Source organism: Myxine glutinosa, chromosome 5 (genome assembly GCF_964187855.1).
Source record: "Myxine glutinosa chromosome 5, kmMyxGlut1.1, whole genome shotgun sequence".
In the NCBI taxonomy this organism is placed as follows: domain Eukaryota; kingdom Metazoa; phylum Chordata; class Myxini; order Myxiniformes; family Myxinidae; genus Myxine; species Myxine glutinosa.
The window spans coordinates 121,958,928-121,974,849 of record NC_136265.1 but is presented as its reverse complement, the minus strand read 5'-3'; the positions used below and the strand labels follow the sequence as shown (position 1 = coordinate 121,974,849).

General features: G+C 53.7%; 1 protein-coding gene and 1 long non-coding RNA gene across 4 annotated transcripts in view; one reads left to right on the top strand and one right to left on the bottom strand.

Moving 5' to 3' along the window:
• MMS22L (MMS22 like, DNA repair protein) overlaps positions 1–15,922 on the top strand; it is a 377,026-nt gene that overhangs the window by 68,832 nt on the left and 292,272 nt on the right. The gene's annotated exons all lie outside the window — the stretch shown is intronic.
• The window catches only part of LOC144892364 (uncharacterized), a 162,698-nt gene continuing 147,057 nt past the window's right edge, over positions 282–15,922 (bottom strand). The window contains exon 2 of the long non-coding RNA XR_013623547.1: positions 282–853. This is a non-coding gene — a long non-coding RNA (uncharacterized LOC144892364). The remainder of the gene's footprint in view (positions 854–15,922) is intronic.

Genomic DNA, 15,922 nt, shown 5'->3' with positions numbered 1-15,922 from the left:
TTGTTACAAATTTGGGCCTAATAACGCGCGGGAAACGCGCTCCGAATCGATTCTACTTGTTACAAATTTGGGCCTAATAAATTTAGTCCCGGGTTCGAATTCCACTCCTCGACACCAATTGTTACAGACGTGGCTTGGATGTTATTCACCGAGCGGTTTTGGGATGACCACGTCTGCACAAGATTATACTCGATATTATACCCGAACGTTGACTAGTCGCGCGATGCTAGGTCAATGACGGAACAGACACACGGCTGGGATTAAAATGACGACACCAGGGATACGGTTCTCAAGACCTCCGGAGGAGATTATATTCGTTACGGAAGGTCAGATTACAGGGACGAGAGGGACAGCAAAGGAAGATAGGCACTTAGACACAACCTTATATTAACCCCAACAGACGACAGGTAAACGGGACAAGGCTGACTCACACGGGGGTTGATGGCAGGAAAGCGGTTGTCGATGGCTCCAGGTGCACCTGGGCTCAGGGCAGGATCGACCCGGTCCGGTCCAGAGATGCGGAAGGTTGCACAGCGCTCGAGGTGGCGTCTTTTCGTCTCAAGCTGGGGGCGCATCTGACGTCACATCCGGCGCGGGGCCGCGTATATCCGGCGGGGAGTGACACGCCCTCGGCTCGTTAGCTCCGCCTCGTGGAATCGGCACGTTGCTTCTCATTGGGTGCGTGCGGGGGGGTTACCGGCTCCGCCCTTGACGAGGAGCTGACAAGGAGCCCCTTTGTGGTAACCCCGTGGAGCGCATGGTCTGGAGCGCGTTGTCTGGAGCGCATTGTCGATGGCGGCTAACCGAGCCGGTGGGAGGACGCACACTCCCCCCCGCGCAGCGCCGTGCCCCTCTGTTGTTGTAGACGGGGAAGAAGATGGGAGGAGGTATGGGAAAGGTCCTAAACTCACTACTGGTGCCATATAATCACATTCTGGTGCAACGAAGTCATAATTAATGGAAACGAGGCCTTACCTGACATAGACTAAGAATAACTAGCAAGATGTCCGAAAGTGGTCTACGTGTGGTGCGGTGGACCTGGGCACGACATTTAATGGGGGAAAAAGGGGAAGGTCGGCTCTACTGATTGTTGTTTACAGACAATGGGACTAGGGAATGGGGGATTGGGGATAGTTGGGGAGTATTGGGGAAAATAGGGGAATATTTACAAGCGGATATGGAGGCCAAATTCCATATTCGCAACAATATATATATATTGTTGCGGATATGGCATTTGGCCTCCATATCCGCTTGTAAATATTCCCCTATTTCCCCAATACTCCCCAACTATCCCCGATCCCCCATTCCCTAGTCCCATTGCCTGTAAATAACACTCTGTAGAACCGACCTTCCCCTTTTTCCCCCATTAAATGTTGTGCCCAGGTCCACCGCATCTCACGTAGACAACTTTCGGACATCTTGCTAGTTATTCTTAGTCTATGTCAGTTAAGGACTCGTTTCCATTAATTCTGACTCTTCGTTGCACCAGAATGTGATCGTATGGCACCAGTAGTGAGTTTAGGACCTCCCCATACCTCCTCCCATCTTCCCCATGAAACAACAACAACAACAACAACAACTACAACAACGGCGTGCGGGGAGTGTGCGTCCTCACTCCGGCTCGGTTAGCCGCCATTACCCATGTGCGCCGACGGGGTTACCACGAAGGGGCTGCCTGTCGGCCCCTCGTCAAGGGCGGAGCCCGGTAACCCCCGCACCCAATGAGAAGCAACGGGCCGATTCCATCTGGGGCGGAGCTAACGAGCCGAGGGCGTGTCACTCCCCGCCGGATATACGCAGCGACTTACCGGATGTGAGGTGAGATGCGCCCCGAGCTTGAAGAAGAGACAAGTCGCGACCTCCGAGCGCTGAGCGACCTCCCCGCATCTACTGGACCGGACCGGGTCGATTCTGTCCCTGAGCCAAGGTGCACCTTGAGCCATCGACTACCCGCTTTCCTTGCCATCAATCCCCGTGTGAGTCAGTTTTGTCGTGTTTATCTGTCGTCTGTCGGGGCTATTATAAGACCGTAATTAAGTGCCTATCTTACTATGCTGTACCTCTCATCCCTGTAATCTAAACGTTCCGAACTAATATAACCTCCTCCGGAGGTCTTGAGAACTGAACCCTTGATGTCGTGTCATTTTAACCCAGCCGTTGTGTCCTTTCCTCAATTGATTTAGCGTAGCGCGACTCGGCCAACGTTCGAGTATAATCGGGTAAACGTGCAGACGCGGTCATACCAAACCGCTCGGTAAACCAACATCCACAACCGCGTCTGTAACAATATATATATATATATATATATATAATGTTGCGAATATGGAATTTGGCCTCCATATCCGCTTGTAAATATTCCCCTATTTTCTCCGATACTCCCCAACTCTCCCTTACCCCATTCCCTAGTCCCATTGTCTGTAAACAACACCCATTAGAGCCGATCTTCCCCTTCATCCCCCCATTAAATGTCGTGCCCAGGTCCCCCGCACCACACGTAGACAATTATAGGACATCTTGCTAGTTATTCTTAATCTATGTCAGTTAAGGACTTGTTTCCATTAATTATGACTCTTCGTTGCACCAGAATGTGATTATATAGCACCTGTTAGGAAGTTTAGGACCTCCCCATACCTCTCCGCATCTCTTCCCCATGAAGAAGCGCCAACTACAACAACAACAACAAAAGAGGGGGGCGGCGCGGTGACGGCATGGGGAGTGGGCGTCCTCCTTCCGGCTCGGTTAGCCACCATTGACCACGCGCTCCACGGGGTTACCACGAAGGGGCTCCCTGTCGGCCCCTCGTCAAGGGCGGAGCCGGTAACCCCCGCACCCAATGAGAAGCCATGGGCCGATGCCATCTGGGGCGGCGCTAACGAGCCGAGGGCGTGTCACTCCCCGCCGGATATATACGCGGCCCCGCGCCGGACGTGACGAGAGATGCGCCCCGAGCTTGGAAGGAAAAGACGCCACCCTCCCGAGCGCTGAGCGACCTCCCCAGCTTGAGACCAAAGTCGCGACCCACAAGCGCTGTGATACCTTCACGCATCTCTGGACACCACCGTACGTGATTCTGTCCCTGAGCCAGGTGCACCTGAGCCATCGCGACCTGCCTCCCCTTTTCATCAACCCCCGTGTGAGTCAGCATTTTGTCCCGTGTGTCTGTCGTCTGTCCGGGGATAATATAAGAGTGTGTCTAAGTGCCTGTCTTCCTGTAATATACCTCTAGCCCCTGTAATCTAACCTTTTTCCGTACGAATATACTTGAGAATCGAAACCCTGGTGTCGTATTGTGTCATTATAACCCAGCCGGGTGTCTTCTCTTTCCTATTGAGCCAGCGTAGCGCGATTAGTCAACATTCGGGCACAATCGGGTAACTTGTACGGATACGGCGGCCATCCCGCTCGGCCCACCATACCATCAAAGTCGTATCTGTAACAATTGGTGTCAGGAGTGGGATTCGAGGCCCGACCAAATTTTGAAGAAAAAAAAAAAAAACGAATAGGGGAAAAAAAAAAAATTTGGTCAAAATTTGGAGCGGCCGAAATTTGTTTTGTTTTACGAAACTCGAATTTTGCAAGTCGCGCTATGGCGGATCAAGACGGCTGGGGTCCGGTAGGGGAGAGTGAGGTAGGGTCGATCCAGGACCAAAATGAGGGACAGGAGGAGAGCGAAGCAGTGAGGGCGGCAGGTTCGCAAAATAGCGCCGTCACGCACGAAGAAGCGGGCGCGCAAAATGGCGCCTCGCTGATCACCGCGCCAGCGACCGTGGCAGCGCCCCCGATGGATTGGGGCCTTTTTTTCATACAAATGAAGGCCCTTATGGCCCAGAATAGCGAGAAAATGAGGGAGGAAACGAGGGCTAATAATGAGCGATTGGGTGAGCGGTTGGAAAACCAAATGGGGGTAATGGGAAACCAAATGGGGGTAATGAGGGACGAAGCGAGGGGTACCAGTGAGAAGTTAGACAATAATTTTGAGGAGTTAGACAAGAAAATTGGGAAGTTAGACAATAATTTTGAGGAGTTAGACAACGGGATAAAAGAAGTAAAGAATGGGTTAACGGGGGTAGAAAACAGAATGGCCGCTCAAGAGAATCAGATAGAGGGAGTGAAACATGGGTTAACGGGGGTAGAAAACAGAATGGCCGCTCAAGAGAATCAAATGGAAGGGATGCAAAAAGGGTTAGAGGGGTTAGAAAACAGTATGGAAGGCAAATTGAGGGACATGAGGGACCAAGCGGAAAGGGAAGTTAAACAAATGGAGCAGCAGATAGAGGGGGTCAGAATGGGGGTAGAAACCAAACTGGATGCTCACAGGGAGGAAATGGAGCAGATGAGGGTGGCATCTGGGCAGGAGATGCAAGTGATGGGAGAGGAGATCAGAAGAGGAGTGAGTGAGGAGGTCGGAGGAGTGCGCGAGGAGGTGAGGCACTGTAAGGAGCGCATGGAGAAAGAGGTGAGAAAGGGGACTGTAAAATTGCAAGGTGGTATAGAGGAGTTGACGCTGGGAGTAGAACAACTGACAGTGGGACAAAAGGAGTTGGGGGACCAGGTAAAGAAGAACACAGCGGTAATAGAGGGTTTAAAATCGACACAGAAGGAGATGAAAAAGGACGTAGGGGTAATTAAAAAAGAGTGCCAGACGGTACATGAGGACCTGACGAGGAAAATGGACAAGGTGGTAGAGGTAATGGAGGTTAAAGAGCGGGAGGTGCGGGAGCACATAGAAAAAAATAAAGTGGAGTTAGAGGAAGAACTTAAAGGGGCGCACGAAGAGATGAAGGAGATGAAGCAAAAATTAGAGGAAGTGGAAGAAGGGGTGAGCGAAATTAAGAAGCGACGGAGAGAGGATAAGAAAGAGATAAAGGAGGAAGTAAAAGAATTGGTCCAAAGTCTGTGTTCGGATCGTGATGATGTGCTCATTAACCGGATGAGGGATTCGCAGGTGATGGAGGAGAAGCGAAGAGAAAGAGGACCCGGTGTAAGTGGTGACCAATATGGTCGTGCGTATGATGCGCCAGGTGATTTAATAAGCTTGGGGGTCGAGATAGACCCGGATGTTCGTGAGAGGCCAAGAGTGAGGTGTATGGCTGGTCCGGAGGGTATGGAACGAGAGGTGCGAGGTGTGGGTGAGCAAGGTTGTGGTGGTATGGAATGGGTAGCGGGTTGCGGAGGTGTGACCCATGCATCGACACCAACAGGGGTAGTTGTTGGAGGGACCGGGGAGGCACGAGAGCCCCTTGGGGGTAGTGTACTGTGGGGGCCCGGCCGGTTCGGCCCCGCGCTGACCCCGCAAGGGGCGACGCACGGGGTCCGGCCGGCGGGCAACGACTCGCATACGAGGTGGTCCCACAAGGTCCCACTCGCGCCGTATGACGGCAAGAGTGATCTACGCGCGTACCTGGCGCAGTTCGACTGTGTGTGTAAGGGTAACGGTTGGGGTGAGGACGAAGGTGGAGTACACCTGGTGGCCGCATTGCGCGGCGCGGCGGCGGAGGTGCTGACGGCATTACCAGCGGGTGCTCTCACCCTGCCAGCCCTCCGCGACGCCCTAATTAATCGATTTGGAATAGAACAGCAGAGCGAGCTTGTTAAAGCTCAGCTCGCGCTGCGAAAGCGCAAGCCCCAGGAAGCCATCGGGGAACTTGCCCACGACATTCGCCGCGCAGTGGGGATCGCACATGCTAGCATGGCAGCGGATTCCCGGGAAAGCCTGGCGCTGGACCATTTTATCCAGGCCCTCCCGGATATTGAGCTCCGGCAACAGCTCGCCATGTGGCGCCCGCAGACTCTGAGCCAGGCGGCTGACGCTGCGGCCCGTTGGGAAGCAGCGAGGCCCCTGGCCCGGGGGGGCGAGCGTCTCGCAATGGCGGTCCGCCAGATGGGACCCCCGATGGAGGGCGGACCCCTTAGGGGGCCCGCCCCCGACGTGGGTCCTGACCTGGCGGGCATGGTCCGGAGGCTGGTGGACCAGCGCCTGGCAGGACCTGGACCATGGCAGGCGGCCCCGGAGGTGGCCCGCGGTGGACCACGAGCGGGTAATCCAATTCGGACCTACAGGGGGGGGAATTTGGAATTCCGGAGGCAAGCACCTTATCAGGTGAGGTGCTATACCTGCAACCGCCTGGGTCACCTGGCGCGGCACTGTCGAAACGCGCGCCGGGATGATCCCCGGCAGTTGAGGTCCTCAACTCCGCCCAGGGGGGAGCGGGTTAGCCGACCCCAGACACCCCCCCGCCAGACCCCGGGAAACTAGAAGGTGTCGGGCACGTAGGGCGGTGTTCGGCAGCAGAGGATGGAGGAGAGCCCTCATTGACGCGACAGGTCATTTATTGTGGCCAAATTGGAACCGGTAGCCTGACAATTAGATGCAAAATTGCCGGCGTGGGGGTAGACGCCGTCGTGGACACAGGAGCTAGCGCCACGATCATCAGCCCTGTGGTCCTTGATTCGAGCGCAGGTGGCTGGGATAAGATCCAGCGCCTGCAAAATTATAGTTTGCAGCTTGCTACCGGGGTAACGGCCCCGATCATAGGGCGTGGTTCTGTGACCCTCAAGTTAGGGTCGGTAAGGAGGGAGATAGATGTTTGGGTGGCGGAGGTGTGCGACCCATGTTTAATAGGGTTGGACCTGTTGACTGCCAGCGGTTGTAAAATCGACTTGTGCCGGGGGATCCTGCAGGTGGGAGTAGAAGAGCTGCCGTTAGGGGGAGTGAGCACGGCCGAGAGAGCGGAGCTGGAGGCTTCCGAGGCCGTGACCATCCCCCCCAGGGCCGAGGCGATAGTGCCGGCCCGGTGGGCAGCTCGCCCAACATGGCAGGAGTCCTGCGGCCTGGTCGAACCGGTGGCAGCGCAGTCCATACCGGGTTTAATCGTGGGCCGCACCCTTGTAAAAACGGACGGACCGGTAGTGGCCGTCCGAGTAGTAAATGTGAGTACAGAACCACGCACTATAGTAAGGGGCACGAGGGTAGCTGGCTGCACCCCAGTTGAGGAAGTCGCGACAGTGAGGGGCGAGAACGTCCAGCCGAGCCGACCCCGGGGGGAGCCTTCAATAACAAGTAGGAATTGGCCCGATCCCATTTGCGAGATGGTAAATCGTAGTAGCGTAGAGTTGGGAGGTACCCAGAGGGAGGCCTTACACAAACTGGTTGGGTCCCATTTGGACCTCTTCTCCCTGTCCACCGAGGATATTGGACGTACGGGCCTGGTGAAACATCAGATCCACACCGGTGAGGCCCGGCCTATTCGTCAGGCCGCCCGACGGCTCCCTTGGAGCAAGAGGGCGGAAGCTGACGAGCAGGTTGCAAAAATGCTCGACGCAGGTGTGATCGAGCCCTCGGGAAGTCCTTGGATGTCACCTGTTGTGCTGGTCAAAAAGAAGGATGGGACCACGCGGTTCTGCGTGGACTATCGCCAGCTAAACAACGTGACACTCAAGGACTCATATCCCCTGCCAAGGATTGATGACACCCTCGATGCCGTTGCGGGCTCAAATTGGTTCACAACTTTGGACCTCAAGAGTGGGTATTGGCAGGTGGAGATGGATAGGGCAGGGAAGGAGAAAACGGCATTTTCCACAGGTAAGGGACTGTATCAGTTTACTGTGATGCCGTTTGGTTTGTGTAACGCCCCCGCCACCTTTGAGAGATTGATGGAGCATGTACTAGGCGGCATGCCATGGCAGTCATGCCTGGTGTACCTGGATGACGTCCTGGTACATGCCCAAACGTTCCCCCAGGCACTAGCTAATTTGGACCAGGTGTTCGGGTGCCTCAGACAGGCAGGGTTGAAGCTGAACCCGAGTAAGTGCACTTTGTTTGCAAGAGAGGTGGCCTATCTAGGTCACGTGATTGGCCGCGAGGGGGTAAAAACAGACCCAGACAAAATTAAAGCGGTAGAGGAGTGGCCCGCACCACGTACCATCAAAGAGGTGCGGGGATTTTTGGGACTCTGCTCCTACTACCGGCGCTTTGTGGCGAAATTTGCGGAGTTGGCCCGTCCCCTCCACCGGCTTACGGAGAAGGGGACGCGATTTAATTGGACACGGGAGTGCCACGAGGCCTTCCAAAAATTGAAGGGGTGTCTAACATCCGCACCCCTTCTAGCTTACCCCACTAGTGACGGGACATTTACCCTGGACACGGATGCGAGCCAGGAAGGATTGGGCGCAGTTTTGTCTCAGACACAGGAGGGCGTGGAGAGAGTGATTGGTTATTATAGTCGGGCCTTAAGTAGGCCCGAGAGAAATTATTGCGTCACTCGCAAAGAGTTATTGGCTATGCTGGCTGCCATGAACCATTTCCACCCGTACTTGTACGGGCGGAAATTTTTGGTTAGAACTGACCATTCCTCCTTGCAATGGCTCCTTCGGTTCAAGGAACCGGAGGGCCAAATTGCAAGGTGGTTGGAAAAGTTGCAGCAGTACGATTTTGATGTGGCCCATAGGGCCGGGAAGGCCCATGGTAATGCGGACGCACTCTCTCGGCGTCCTTGTCTGGGGGAAAACTGTAAATTTTGTGCGAGACACGAGGAGAGGGAGCAATTGGGCGATTCCGCCCCGATTCTCGTCGTCCGGGCAACCCGGGTGAGAGGGCCAATTTTGCCACTAACCGCGGACGAGGAATTTGGAGAGTTGGCTTGGAGCACGGCCCAGCAGGAGGATCCTGTTCTGGGGCCGGTGTTCCAATGGGTCAAATTGGGGCAAAGACCAAAGGGGGAAGAGGTCACCCCCCTCGGGGCGCAGACAAAGGCATATTGGGCTCAGTGGCAGACCCTGGAATTGAAAGGCAACATCTTGTATCGCAAGTGGGTGGAGGTTCCCTCTGATCGAACTTCCTGGCTGGTGATAGTCCCTGACAAATTCAAGAACGTCATATTGCAACAGGTGCATGGTACCCGCTCCGGCGGCCATTTGGGCAGGACAAAGACAATATCTCGGGTCCGCCGGAGGTTCTATTGGGTGAATATGGGGCGCGACATACAGGACTGGTGTCGGAGATGCGACGCCTGTTCTGCCAAAAAGGGACCAGCACGGAGGATGAGGGCCCCCCTTCAATTACATCAGGTGGGGGCCCCCCTTGAGCGGGTGGCTATGGATATTCTAGGACCGCTGCCCCGCACCCGCCAAGGTAATAAGTATATCCTCGTTGTGATGGACTACTTCACCAAGTGGCCGGAGGCCTACGCCCTCCCCAACCAAGAAGCAGGGGTGGTAGCGCAGGCCTTCGTGGAAGGATTTGTGTGCCGGCATGGGATTCCACAGGAGTTGCACACCGACCAGGGACGAAATTTTGAGAGCAAATTACTAAAAGATGTGTGCAGTCTCCTGTCAATTCGAAAAACCAGGACAACGCCTTTAAGACCTCAATCTGACGGGATGGTGGAAAGATTCAACCGAACTTTAATCCAACAACTGGCACTGTTCACCACCACCCGTCAGGATGACTGGGATGAACATCTCCCTTACTTGCTCATGGCCTACCGAACCAGCCAGCACGGGGCCACCGCATGCAGTCCAGCGTTGCTTATGTATGGGCGGGAGTTACGGGCTCCCGCCGACTTGCTATGCGGTCCCGTGCCAGACACAGTGGTTAACCCGCCGAGGGAGGGGTACGCACGTCACCTAGAGGAAGGCATGGAGCTAGTCCATGCCTTCGCCCGCCGCCAACTCCATCTGGCGGGGGAAAAGATGAAGCGCAGGTACGACGACCGGAGCCAGGGGAGTCAATACGCTCCGGGGATGAAGATTTGGTTCTTTAATCCCCGGAGGCGGAAGGGAAGGTGCCCAAAACTCACCTCCCCCTGGCAAGGCCCAGGAGTCGTCCTGTCGCAAATCTGTGACGTGGTCTTTAAGATCAAAATGGGGCCACGAGCCCTCCCTCGGATCGTCCACGCCGACCGGATAAGACCTTACACCGGCGAGCAGGCGCCCCCGTGGATCGCCTCGGCTTTAGATGCCGAGGCGGGACCCAGTACCTCTGAATAAGGGGGGCTTATTAGTGCCAGAGGACTGGGGGATTGAGGAGCGATAGGCCCGGTGGGAGAGGGTGGCATCCCTGCCACCTTTCCCATGTGGGGGGGGCAAAGGAGCAATAGTTTATGGGGTGTATGGCAGTGAAAACTAGCCCGGGGGGGTTAGGATATTGTGTGTAGGGATCTAGCGAAGATGACAGTAGGTAACGTTAAGGTTAGTTAGTGACTGATACCTGTAGTGGGGACGCAGGTAGATTAGTGTGGATTATAATGACGAGGGAGCGCAATAGTTAAAGGGACGACTGGGAAGCGCAAGTTTCAGAAGGAAGTAGTTAGCTGAGATGATGCCGTGTGTGTGAGAATTGAACAGGTGTGATTGCACAGGTGTGCAACTGGACAGGTGTGTGGAGCAGTGTGTGAGTAGTGAGTGTGTGGATCAGCGCGAATGCGCTTGGGGAGAGAAGGGTGCAGGTGGCACCAGGTGTGAGAGCACAGGTGTGCAAGTACAGGTGTGTGGAGAGAGTTGGAGTGAGTGGTACGGAGTGGTGTGCATGGTGCGAAGGTGTGGATGGGGGAAGAGTGGACCCCCATCACGGATACCCGGGGCGGGTAGTGTAAGTGTTAGGTAGAGGGTACAGGTAAATTGTGGTTGGATATTGGCATTTGTGGTGCGGTTGCAGAATGGTGTTGTGGATGGGTGCATTAGTGTTGTGGAAATGGCTGGGCGTGTAGCCTGTTAGTGTGTGTAGTTGGTTGGGCACTCCACCACTGTGAGGATGTCGGCCAGGTGAGGCCGCAGGTGGGCTCTGGGAGCCGGTAGAGTTGTGGATGGGGCCCGAGGATCCGGAGGATGGACCCGGGTAGCCCAGTGCCAGAGAGGGCACCGAGTGGGGAGAGTGCCAGAGGGCCTTCCCCAGGTAGTTAGGTTAGGGCAAGGAGCAGGTAAGCTCGGAGGCAACTGCAGTGGTGGAGGTGTGCAGGTGGGTAGACCCACTGGGAGAGGTACACGCCGCAGCCCAGAAATTGTGCGAGGGCACCGGGAGATGAATCGGGGGAGTGAGACCCCAAATTGAAGAGCACCACAGTTTGGCCAATGGGAATTGGTTTTTAGAACCCATAGTGTAAGAGGGCCAATGGTTTGGCCGGAGAGAGACCCCGGGTAGTGTAAAGTTGTTAAAGTCATTTAGGCGATAGTTAGGATTGATGAACCTGTCGCACCATACGCAGCCACTTACCTGTGGTGATGATGATGACTCCACACCTGTGTTTTCTTTGTTTTGTTGCAGGAGATGAATTGCTGTTGGATTTGTGAGACGCATCACGACGTGGATGAGACTGGGGTGATTCCATCTCTCCCTCCCTAGGAGGGACTGATGATGAATTGGTAATGGCAAATTATGATGTTGAGTTGGAGATGGCAAATTTTGATGAGAGTTGAAAATGGCAAATTTGATTGGTTAGGAGGGAGAGAAGACGAATTTGGTTTATGGGAGGAACGGGGAAGACAGTAGGGATGTTTGTCGATTTGTAAAGTAGATGTTTATGGGTAGTGTTGTGTTTTGTGGATGCAGTAAGGGGTAAGGGAGGGGCCATGTAGGTTACCTGGTGGGGGGGGGGCGTACGATAGGAACGTACCTGTCTCACCTGGTTCCCATGTGCCCCCAGTGTGCATCACCTTACATTGCGTGCACTTTTGCGCCCTTACCACCTTACTCACTTGTCTTCTTCTTTTGTCTCCCACCTCCGAGGATCTGGCTTTGGGGTAGAGAGAGAGGAGAGAGAGGTGCTGGCTGCGCAGTTGTGGGCCTGCACTTTCGCTGTTCGCTGCCTGGATCGGTACACCATATGGACCGCAATGTTTGTGGCCACCCACAATGGACCGCAGTTCGTTTGCGGCCAAGCACCACCCGGGGATGGACCTATGGATCAACGTGGCACCTATGCCATACAGGTGAACCACTAATAGTTAACACCACCAAGTGCACCACAAGAAGAGCAAGAGACACCTGCAGGGTTAGGGGTTGTTGAAGTTATTTTTATTCCAATGAACAATGGTGACTGCACCGATTGGTGGTGGGGTGGTGCTTTTGATGCTGGGACAGGGTGCTCTGCACGTTATTAAAGGCCGTCGGCCACAGAGCACTCGTGGGTTGGTGTATCGATGTTGGCAAGCGCGCTCTCTCTATGCATAACATCTGCATGTGTTCCTCCAAAAACAGGTCCTGGATCGTAGTGTAAATAGCAGCGTAGTCTTGTAAATAATGCCCCCTACCGGCTGTATGTGTAGTTTGCGAATTCTTTCCGGATTCGGTTATCCTGTGGGTGTGTTTCTGTGAGGAGAAGGGTGCAACGTCGCAGGGGGACATATTTACTCATTTGTGAATATCAGTAAAACTGTCGCACTCAGGGTAGAGTTAATAGTAGAGGGAACTACATTGCGTGCCACACTAAAGTAGGTAAAAATTTATCGGGTCGGGACGCCCCGAGGGTAGAGAAGGGTGCAATGTTGCGAATATGGAATTTGGCCTCCATATCCGCTTGTAAATATTCCCCTATTTTCTCCGATACTCCCCAACTCTCCCTTACCCCATTCCCTAGTCCCATTGTCTGTAAACAACACCCATTAGAGCCGATCTTCCCCTTCATCCCCCCATTAAATGTCGTGCCCAGGTCCCCCGCACCACACGTAGACAATTATAGGACATCTTGCTAGTTATTCTTAATCTATGTCAGTTAAGGACTTGTTTCCATTAATTATGACTCTTCGTTGCACCAGAATGTGATTATATAGCACCTGTTAGGAAGTTTAGGACCTCCCCATACCTCTCCGCATCTCTTCCCCATGAAGAAGCGCCAACTACAACAACAACAACAAAAGAGGGGGGCGGCGCGGTGACGGCATGGGGAGTGGGCGTCCTCCTTCCGGCTCGGTTAGCCACCATTGACCACGCGCTCCACGGGGTTACCACGAAGGGGCTCCCTGTCGGCCCCTCGTCAAGGGCGGAGCCGGTAACCCCCGCACCCAATGAGAAGCCATGGGCCGATGCCATCTGGGGCGGCGCTAACGAGCCGAGGGCGTGTCACTCCCCGCCGGATATATACGCGGCCCCGCGCCGGACGTGACGAGAGATGCGCCCCGAGCTTGGAAGGAAAAGACGCCACCCTCCCGAGCGCTGAGCGACCTCCCCAGCTTGAGACCAAAGTCGCGACCCACAAGCGCTGTGATACCTTCACGCATCTCTGGACACCACCGTACGTGATTCTGTCCCTGAGCCAGGTGCACCTGAGCCATCGCGACCTGCCTCCCCTTTTCATCAACCCCCGTGTGAGTCAGCATTTTGTCCCGTGTGTCTGTCGTCTGTCCGGGGATAATATAAGAGTGTGTCTAAGTGCCTGTCTTCCTGTAATATACCTCTAGCCCCTGTAATCTAACCTTTTTCCGTACGAATATACTTGAGAATCGAAACCCTGGTGTCGTATTGTGTCATTATAACCCAGCCGGGTGTCTTCTCTTTCCTATTGAGCCAGCGTAGCGCGATTAGTCAACATTCGGGCACAATCGGGTAACTTGTACGGATACGGCGGCCATCCCGCTCGGCCCACCATACCATCAAAGTCGTATCTGTAACAATATATATATATATATATATATATATATATATATATATATATATATATATATATATATATATATTTGCGGATCTCGGAGTACGGCACTCCCCTTACCGAGGTTGGGGGGGGGGTGGGGGGGGGGGTTAATCTCCTCGTCTATTAAGCTGGCCGTCTCCGGTCTTGGAGCTATGACGTCACTTCCGGTCAGCGCTGAATAGGGTGGTAGGCCAATTGTTCCTATTACCTAATTACCAGCGCCTTCCGGTAAGCGAGGAAATGAGCCCCGCCCGAGCCGCGGCTGTAATGGACACGCTGAGCGAAGCGAGCCACGACTCAGGCCGTTAACAAAAGGACTAAACCCGATTATAGCGGTTGGCCAAATCGTGACACAGGTACTCGATGGGGAAAAGACAAAGACGATCGGACGAGAGGAAGCCAAAGAGTAAGAAGGGTGAAGGAAGAACAAATATGATTTATTACTATCTAAAAGAGGAAACGAAAGAAGGGAATATACAAGAAGAGGAAACAAAAGGACATATGGCAACCTTAGACACTCTTATATAGCACGCCCATGACAATACAAACAGACTCACACGGAATGGTAGCTGGTAGGGGAGGAAGGTCCAGGCAGATGGTTCCAGGCTCCGGGTCCGCCGCGAAGAATGGCAGGCAGCCGACGTCGTTGGCGCGCGACCGGACTTTACAGATGCGAGGGGCTGGAATGCGCGTACATATAGCGTGCCGAACGCTCTCAAAACCACGGCAGTTCGTATTGACAACGATCGTCCCAAACGATCCTCTGCGCAATGTTCTTATGTTCGCCGCCTCTGCGCTGTTCTCTTGCATCTGCCGATCTCCCCCGCATCTGCTCTCTGCCGTTCATCTGCCGTTCATCTCTGTGAAAAGGCTTTGCGCTCGCGCTTTTATTGCAAGCTTTGCGTCTTAAGCCGCGTCCGCTTTGCTCCGCCTACCGGTGAACACGCCTCGGCCCGGATTGGTCACGAGGGTTCATTCGTACCTCCCCTCGTGACGCGTTGATGGGGCCCACGCCTATGTTCCGGGCCGCTCCTCCCTTCTTCTCCCACTTGACCGCGTGCGTAATGACATCTTGAGAAGGGCGCTGCAGCTGTCAGAGAAGCGCAATATGTTGTGGAGGCCAGTTTACGCCGCAATATGGATGGAATGGGAATTTGAGAAGGGGCCTAGGTTATTTGATTAATACAACGCAGAGTCAAACTATTGGAAACAGACCCTTAACTGAAACATAGACTAATGAAATAACTAAAGAATATCCTGTGGTGTCCTACGTGTTGTACATGGCCTAACTAGGGTGCAAACTTTACAAAGGGGGATATTTACAAGAATGATTATTATACAAAGTGAAGGTTCTAAAAACCGTAACACAGCACCCGTCACTCCTCCAGGCACGTCCCGTGCCGACAAAAATTTTAATTTAATGTGACACTCAGGTGTAGTAACCCTCGACTATTAACCTTACCCTGAGTGCGACAGTTTAAAAACAATTAAGTATGTCCCGCCTGCTGTGTTGCATTCTATCTAACAGATTCACGCCCACAGGATAACCGAATCACGGAATTAATTCTCAAACTACACATGGACGGTGGGGAGCATTATTTACAAAGACACTATTTGGTATTTACAAAACTAAACCCAGTAGGCCATGGGCTACCTAGACCCCTGGTGCACCCCCCCCCCCCCCACCAACCTACCACCCAAGGTTTTTTTTTAAGCCTTGGGGTGTCCTGAACACGAAATTGAATGTTAACAGTGAAAATATAGGGACGAACTTTCCTGCGTCGAACACCATGGTGACTATCCATTAACACCTGTTAACCTTCACACAACTCCGTGTGCCTTCTCCATGTCGGCTTGCCTCTTCCGCTGTTCATAGTCAGTGCTACGAGCTTGGATCAGCGGATCCAAGCTCGTAGGCATGCTTCACAGCTGTATCCGTGTCGATAGTGGAGCTGTACACTATGAATGATTTGTAGCAGCCCATGTTACAGAATGATAGTTTGTCCTTGTATTGATCATGCGTCTGCAGCTTTATTTTCAGGTTTTTGCTCCTGTATTCTGGATTAGGGTATTGCGAATCCTGCAGGGATGATATGTAAATGTTGCGTAAATCCGTTAGTTTCAGAATTTGTTTCTTTTCGAGGACATCTGTGTCCAGTATGCTACAGACAGCCTTGAATGCTTCTCCGTGTGCCTTCTCCATGTCGGCTTGCCTCTTCCGCTGTTCATCGTCAGTGCTTCTCCACTTTTGCGGCTTCTGTACATATTTGGCCCGACAGGACTTGTGATATTTGGCCTCG